The 7,703-nt window shown below is 44.3% G+C and overlaps 1 pseudogene; it reads left to right on the top strand.

The window, feature by feature from the left end:
- The first annotated feature begins 7,118 nt into the window (after nucleotides 1–7,118).
- LOC118528926 (DNA-directed RNA polymerases I, II, and III subunit RPABC2 pseudogene) lies at nucleotides 7,119–7,501 on the top strand (annotated as a pseudogene).
- The last annotated feature ends 202 nt before the right edge of the window (nucleotides 7,502–7,703 follow it).

Genomic DNA, 7,703 nt, shown 5'->3' with positions numbered 1-7,703 from the left:
GCCCAAGAGCCTTGAGTTGGGCCACAAGCGGCCACCCTCTCCTCATGTGTGACTTCCACAGCTCGTGGGAGTCCTCCCACACGTGGTCTCTAACCAAGAGGCAAGTGGCACAGACAGCTCCCCTGCCCCCAGACCCTCCTGAGTATGTGGAGGTGAGAGCAACCAACCAACCACCGCAGTCCCAGCGTTGAGAACGCGTTTGAAGTGGAAAACCACCAGGGGCGTGGTGAGCCAGTGCGTACACGAGGTGGATGCTCCTACGTATTTGACAACTTCATTTCATTTCATTTCATTTTTAGGAAGAGCAGGCTTCTCCTGCTGTGGGCAGTGAAGAACCTTGTTTATGTCCTCCATACATCCAAGTCCGTGCGCCACTTACCAGGGCGCCTGTGCTTTGTTTCTCTTCTGCGTGAAAGAGAAAGGGCAGCTCTCCCAAAGGCAACAGATAAAGTCCCCAGTCGTTCAAGCCGCGGTTTCCCACCGACTGTATTATTTCCCCATTGTGGACTCACAGGGTCGGAAGGGGTCTTCGGAAGACGCCCGGTCCTGCAGACAGGAAACTCCAAATCGGCAAGGTTTGCAGCCAGACGGCCCCCCGCACTGTCCCGACTACAGAGGTTCACGCCTCATGCGTGTTCACAAAGACAACCCAAATTTTAAAATCCAATTATGTCCCTTTCTTGTGGATACAATAAACCTCAGATTTACCATTCTCTCTCTCTCATTTATGACTGTTTTGCCTTTTAACTAATTCCCTCTCAAATGCCTTTAAATAACTCATTCTGGTGCAAACTGTCTTCATTGACAGAAAACCGTGCTTTATCTCAGAGTCAGACCAATGTGCTCCTCCCACAGCGTGTCCTGAGTCCCAGGGCCTTTCATGACGTCCTCACAACTGCCCCTTCCTTTACACCACAGCACACAAAGTCACAATTTCTCCAAACTTTAAAAATCTCCAGTTTTCTGTGTAATTTTTAGTTCAAATCATGAGTCCTTAGAAATTTTTAAATAGAAATTTAAAAAAAAACATAGTGGATGGAATTGGGAGGAGGCTTGAATTTCTGTGCAAGAGAGGAAATGTCTGTTATTTATCTCGGCTTCTCCCTTTGCAGTTCTCCTCTTCCTACCACTGATCAACACAGGCCCCTCACGCGGAGACCAGGAGCCATGCCCTGTCAGCCCCTCTGCTCTCATGGCCTTTTGAGACAAGGCCCCACCCCCATCCCCCCCACAACTTCACGCAGGGGTGGCCTGCCAGCTTTCCACGTGGTAATGGACACACACGCGCGCACAGCACAGCAGAGAGCATCCGCAGAGACAGGGCCGTGTCCTCCCTGGAGGCACCAGCGGACTTACTGATGACGGCCCCACCCCATCTTTCCGTTCAATCTTACTTGATGTGTGAATTCATGCTGAGGGTCCAGAACTATGCAAAATGCTAAGACATGTCAGGTTTGTGGGGTATTACCTCCGCTTTGAAAAATCATTTTTCAACAAATGCTCATCAAACGCCACTGCAACCTCTGTGCACCTTGGCGGGGGAAACTGAGGCTCAGAAGGGCTGGGTTGCCAAAGGTCACATGGCCAGGTCGTGGCTCAGCCTATGTGGGAACCCAAGCCTGTCAATGTCCAAAGCCTGTGTGTGTGAGAGAGAGAGAGAGGGGTGGAGGGGGAGAGAGGGAGAGAGAGAAGGGGATGCGAGGGGGAGGGAGGGAGACCCAGAGATAGTTCAGGGAAAAGTTTGTTTAAAAATACGACCAGCAAGATCATTCTGTCTTCGGTTTTCGGAGGAACAGAAACACCTTGAGAGAAGCAGACTTGCCGACAGTAAAACATGGTCCGTGCTTAGACAAATTTAGATGTTCTCTTTCGCATTTTGAAACAAATGTGGTACAGACCAAGCTACACCTTCACCACTAACACAAGATGGTGAATAGGAGATACGGACCGTCCGGGGGGGTTTGTGGCGTCATAGAATCAGGGTAGAGTGGGGCCGGGCTGTCCTGATCTGACCCCTGCAGGGGGCCGGCGGGCAGACCTGAACGAGACTCCTCGGGCTCTGTCTTCATGCCTCCAACAGGGACAGAACAATGCCTACCTCTGGACCACTGTGAAGCACTAAACAAAGACTTCTGTGTTCCTTAAAATCAATGTATAGCATTTTCATTCATTAGAAGGAAACCTAATATTTATTCTGCAGTTGTAATGTGAACAAGTCATGCTGAGCACTTTTTTTAAAGATTTTATTTGAGACAGAGAGAGAGAGAGAGCACAAGCAGGAGGAGAGGCAGAGTAGAGGGAGAAACAGACTCCCTTCTGAGCAGGGACCCCAAGACATGATCTGAGCGGAGGGCAGACCCTTAGTGGACTGAGCCACCCAGGCGCCCCATGCTGAGCACTGGGTATGCATGATCGCATCTCTCCCAGGCACCTCAGGAGGTACATGCATTTTTATCCCCACTTTCTAAATGGAAAAAACTGAGGTTTAGGATGATAAAGTGACTTATCCAAAGGAATATAATTAATAAAGTGGCAAGTCAGGTGAATTCGTGAACCCAACACCCATGTTCTTGACACATTCTAAAAATGATAGTTTATAATAAAGAGCATAAAATTTTAAATTTGGAGGACACTAAGGTTGGTAAACATGTAAAGAGGTATTGAAGTCAGATTAAATCAACACATAAATTATGATATTAAAGTTCTCCAAAGATTTCCCTTGAGCCCACCGCTTACCACTTGTTTTGTCTAGGCCTGGTTCTTGAAAAACATATATGGTTATATTTATTTTCATTGTGAATGTTATAATTTTATTTTTATAATTATATAAGGTTATAATTATTTTCTGAGTACATCCGTACTCAGAAAAATGGTTTCTGTTGCGACCAGTAAGATTAGCCTTATCATTATAATCTCATCTTTTATTCCTGTGAAATTCTAAACTTGATCCAGAAATCTGTCCTCCATCATTTATAGAGGCAAATTCCCTCTATTTAAAACTGCAACTGAAAATTCTCAGTGCCTTCAGAAATTTCTCTCAGTCCTTGGGGGCAGGGGTGGTTAAGACAACTTCTACTCTCCTGCTCATGTGATGGAAGCAACAGCCACGATTGCTTTATTGGCCCCAGGCAGCTCTCGATCCACGCAGGAAGGGATAAGCATGGGAGGGACAGTGGACACACACAGAATCCAAGTCCATCAGAAAGAAGTCATTGAGCAAAAGCGAGCAAAACAGAAGCAGAAAACTACAAGCCTCGACCAGCCAGAGGCGCCATCTGGCACAACCACAAACGGCCGTTTTCTTAGGCCTCATGCCGTGACATCTGTCATTATCTGGGTGGTCAACTTCAAACCGTTCCTCTTGAAATTGTGAGAAGCAGTCAAAACCCCTGGGCCTGACACAGCTGGCCTCCCACATATAGGTCCCCTCACTCACTTGGACCCCATCCCTATTTCCCGTCACCAAGCCCATTCTCAACGCACTCAGAACCAGTGCTTCATTCACGGGTGAACGCCACGCTGCTCTTCTGCACCTTCCATGCTCGTGGTTGCTATGTAAATGCTTGCTGAATGAAGGAATCATTTACAGACAACCAGGAATGTGGACATAGCCTTTGAGTACCTGTTTGTGGAAGGTGCATTTCTGGCTTAATCCTCACAGAATCCTGGAAAGACACTTATTGTTAGATCTATGATAAAAACAAGGTCATTGAGGTTGAGATGAAGCAACTTGCCTGATGGGAAACAGACAGTAACTACGGTCTCTGAAGCCAGGTGATGGTCAGCTCAGCACCATAGCCCGTGCTCTATCCTTAGAGCACAAAGCCTCAGCATGAGGGTGTAACAGGAATGGAGACGGCAGACTGTGCGTGCGTGCGTGTGTGTGTGTGTGTGTGGGTGCGTGTATCTGTATATGTGTGTGCATAGTGCGTGTGTGTGTGCATGTGTGTGCATGAGTGCGTGCGTATGTATATGTGTGCATGTGTGTATATGTGTGCATGTATGTGTGTGCACGTGTGCATGTGTGCGTGTGTATATGTATGTATATGTGTGTATGTGTGCATAGTGTGCGTATGCGTGTGTATGTGTGTGTGCATGAGTGCGTGCATATGCATATGTGTGCATGTGTGCATGTGTGTGCATGTGTATGTGTGCGTATGTGTGTGTGTATATGTGTGTATGTGTGCATAGTGTGTGTGCATGAGTGTGTGCATATGTATATGTGTGTGCATGTGCGTATATGTGTGTGCATGTATGTGTGCATGTGTGCATGTGTGCGTGTGTGTGCGTGTGCATATGTGTGCGTGTGTGTGCGTGTGTACATGTGTATGTGTATGTATATGTGTGTATGTGTGCATAGTGCGTGTATGTGTGTGTGCATGTGTATGTGTGTATGTGTGTATGTGTGCGCATGAGTGCATGCATATGCATATGTGTGCGCATGTGTGTGTGTATGTGTGCATAGTGTGTGTGTGTGTGTGCGCAACGAGACATGCCCACATATCCGATAAACATAAGAATAGGTTTGACTACCGTTAATTACCACGGAAACATACATGATAACCCCAGTGTTATCTGTGTGCAGTTAGAGCAGGAGGGTTGGATGAAGGACAGACGACACCACGTGTTGAGGAGGACATGGAGCACTGAAACGGCCACATGTTGCCAGGGGGCATATAAACTGGTGTAGCTGGTTTGGAAAAGTGTTTGGTCATATCTACAAAAGACACACATGCACACACACTTGCGTCCCTTAGGAGTTGGTCGCACTGGTGGTTACTCCCAGGTGCTGCCTCTGAAGGGGCCCAAGCTGTCTTCTCTGGGGCTGTCAATGTTCTGTATCACGGGGTGGTGGTCACGCAGTTGTACACACAGGAGAGAAATGACTGAATGTTACACTTGAGATTTGTGGCCATTACTTCATGTGAATCAAACTTCAATATAAAGTGAATAGTAAAATTAAAAAGGAAATGCACTTTTATTCGGTTGCCGTAAAATGGAGATGTAAAATATATATAGGACAATTGGAGCACAATACTTACACTTTATTATATTTTTATATTTCTCTACATCATAATACATATTTTCTTCAGAGTATCTCATCTTAGGTATATGCCACAACTTATTTTAATAATTCTTAGGTATTTAGGCTACTTCCAATATTTTGTTTCCATATTTTGTCTAAATAAATGGTTGATGAATTGTTAACTTTTGTTAAGAAATTTTGGTATTTGTGCTTATTCTTTTGGTAAAATTCCTATAAGTGAAATTTCTGGGTAAATGGTAGGAAGCATAATAAAGCTTTTCTAATGCATTTTAAATGTCCTTCTTGAAACTTTGTGCTAATTTATGCGCCAGCACTATAAGCCTTGCTGTCTTCTGATTATGGAGACACTATTCATTCATCTCTGTCTCTGTTTCTGTCCTGTGTCCCTACTCTCAACTTCCTCTCTTGAGTTTCAGATATCACAAGTAATGTCATGTATTCCCTCCACCCGAGTTGATATCAGTAATGTTCTCTACTTTTCCCACTGGGCTATTAGTTGATATCCAATCACCTGAATAGTTTCTCCAGCTGTCAACCCAACTGTGGGCATGACATCGCCATTTTCTCTTCTTCCCTTGGCCCTGAATTGCCACTAGAAAGTAACATCCAGTGCATTGTGACTTTGGGAAGTAACCAGTGTGATCTTTTCATATGGAATCATTTTAGTGAATAAACAGGGTGGGAAATATAATCTAAGCTATGACTGACCAATATATATATTTTTCAAGCAAACATAATTTTTATCAATGAGAAAAGATTTTTTTTTTTTTTGCAAAATTCCAGCAGCTGGGGGCTCCTGGGTGGTACAGTCGGTTAAGCATCCAATTCTTGGTCTCGGCTCAGGTTGTGATCCTGGGGTCATGAGATTGAGCCCCGCATCAGGCTCTGTGCTCAGTGTGGAGTCTGCTTGAGATTCTCTCTCTCTCTCCTTCTGCCCCTTCTTCTCCTGCTCTCTCTCTCTCTCAATTGAATAAATAAGTCTTTAAAAAAAGGAAAATTCCAGCAGCTGTCACATTGTTATATTTTCTGGGGAAAACACTTCTTACAATATACCCTTGAATGCACCCCCAGTTATGAATAAGTATCCTGGCAAGTCCATGAACCTCTAAACTATAGAATACACTAAGATTTTGTATTGAAAATAAGGGTTTATTTTTTTTCTTATAGGCCATATCTAATTAGTGAGTTCCTTGAAGTGACTAAAGCAGTGTTTTCAAAAAATATTTTGGTGCAGAATTCAGACAGGATCCTCAGGCAGAACATGACCACAGACCAGCCATGCCTGACGAGGTAGAGTATGGAAAGGGGCGGGAAAGTATTTGTTTGGTGACCTCTTCCAACATTACATCAGCCTGGAAGCTCTTCAGGAGGCTCCATCAATAACCCTAACCAAATAAAAATCTTTTAATGCTCACATAAAATAGCCAGCTGAGAGTCACAGAGCATGTCCATACCAACAGAGTAAGCAGTGCATCAGAGTAAGCCAGAGATTTCCCTGTCAGTTCCCCATATCTTGTGTTATATTAGGGAAAAGCAGAAATAGACTTTCTTCTGAGAGGAAAATCTCTCAGTCATTTGGAGAAACAGGACACCTGGAAGAGAAGTCAATGGGCACAAAATGCACATGTTTGTTACATACTTGGATTTCATACACTGGATATTTAAGTCTTGTATGTAATTAAGCAAAATAGAATATATTAAAATTCATCCTCACTTCCATTTTGCTTTGAATATAGTTTCTGGGAATTGATCTTCAAAATAATTATTCCTAAACATTGATATTAATCAACTTAGAGCTTCAACAATGTCTGAGAATAGTAAAGATAAAATAAGTTAAATTTGAAATTTCTTCTAGATTTCACCGTCTTCTGTAAAATATTCAATCTTTACAGTAGATGTTCTTTATTCCTTTATTTTGAAAGCAATTTCTCAATTTTTTCTTAGCATGAACGTTTCATGCAAGGAAAGCCAGTGACGTAAACCAGCCACATCGGTGCTGTTGCCCTGTCCCCAGGATGCTGACGCAGATTCAGTCTGGGGTGAAGAGCCGGGTTGCTGCAGAGCGGGAATCATGTCAGACAATGAGGACCATACTGGCAGTGACAGCTTTGAAGATGTGGAGGAGGATGGAGGGCTAGGTGACTTGGAAAATGCTGAGGAGAAAGGCCAAGAGAACGTTGAGAGCCTCTGCTCTGGAGAGCAACCACACACAAACCAGAAGCAAATCACCACACTGTATGTGACCAAGTATAAGTGAGCCCGCGTGCTGGGTACCCGAGCGTCCCGATCACAATGCGTGCCCCCATGACGGTGGAGCTGGAGGGCGAGACAGGTCCCTTGCTCATTGCTGGGAAAGAGCCCGAGGCCCAAAAAATCCCCATCATCATTCGCAACTACCTACCAGAGGGGAACTCTGAAGACTGTGGGGTAGGTGGGCTTCTCATGACTGACTGAGCTGAAATCATCTTCCTGACTGTGCCTTATCCCAGTTTCTATTTTCACATTCTTTATACATGTAAATAATAAACTTTTCAACCCTTTTTAAGAAAAGGGCATAATGAGACTCAAAGCCACTCTTCAGAGGGGAAGCATTTCTAAGGAAGAAAAATAGCATTGATACAGCCAAATCATTTTTGATTTGGATGAAGATGAAGAA

This window comes from Halichoerus grypus, chromosome 10 (genome assembly GCF_964656455.1).
Source record: "Halichoerus grypus chromosome 10, mHalGry1.hap1.1, whole genome shotgun sequence".
In the NCBI taxonomy this organism is placed as follows: domain Eukaryota; kingdom Metazoa; phylum Chordata; class Mammalia; order Carnivora; family Phocidae; genus Halichoerus; species Halichoerus grypus.
Note: the sequence above shows the minus strand (reverse complement) of the source record. Positions and strands in the feature narration are given on the sequence as shown.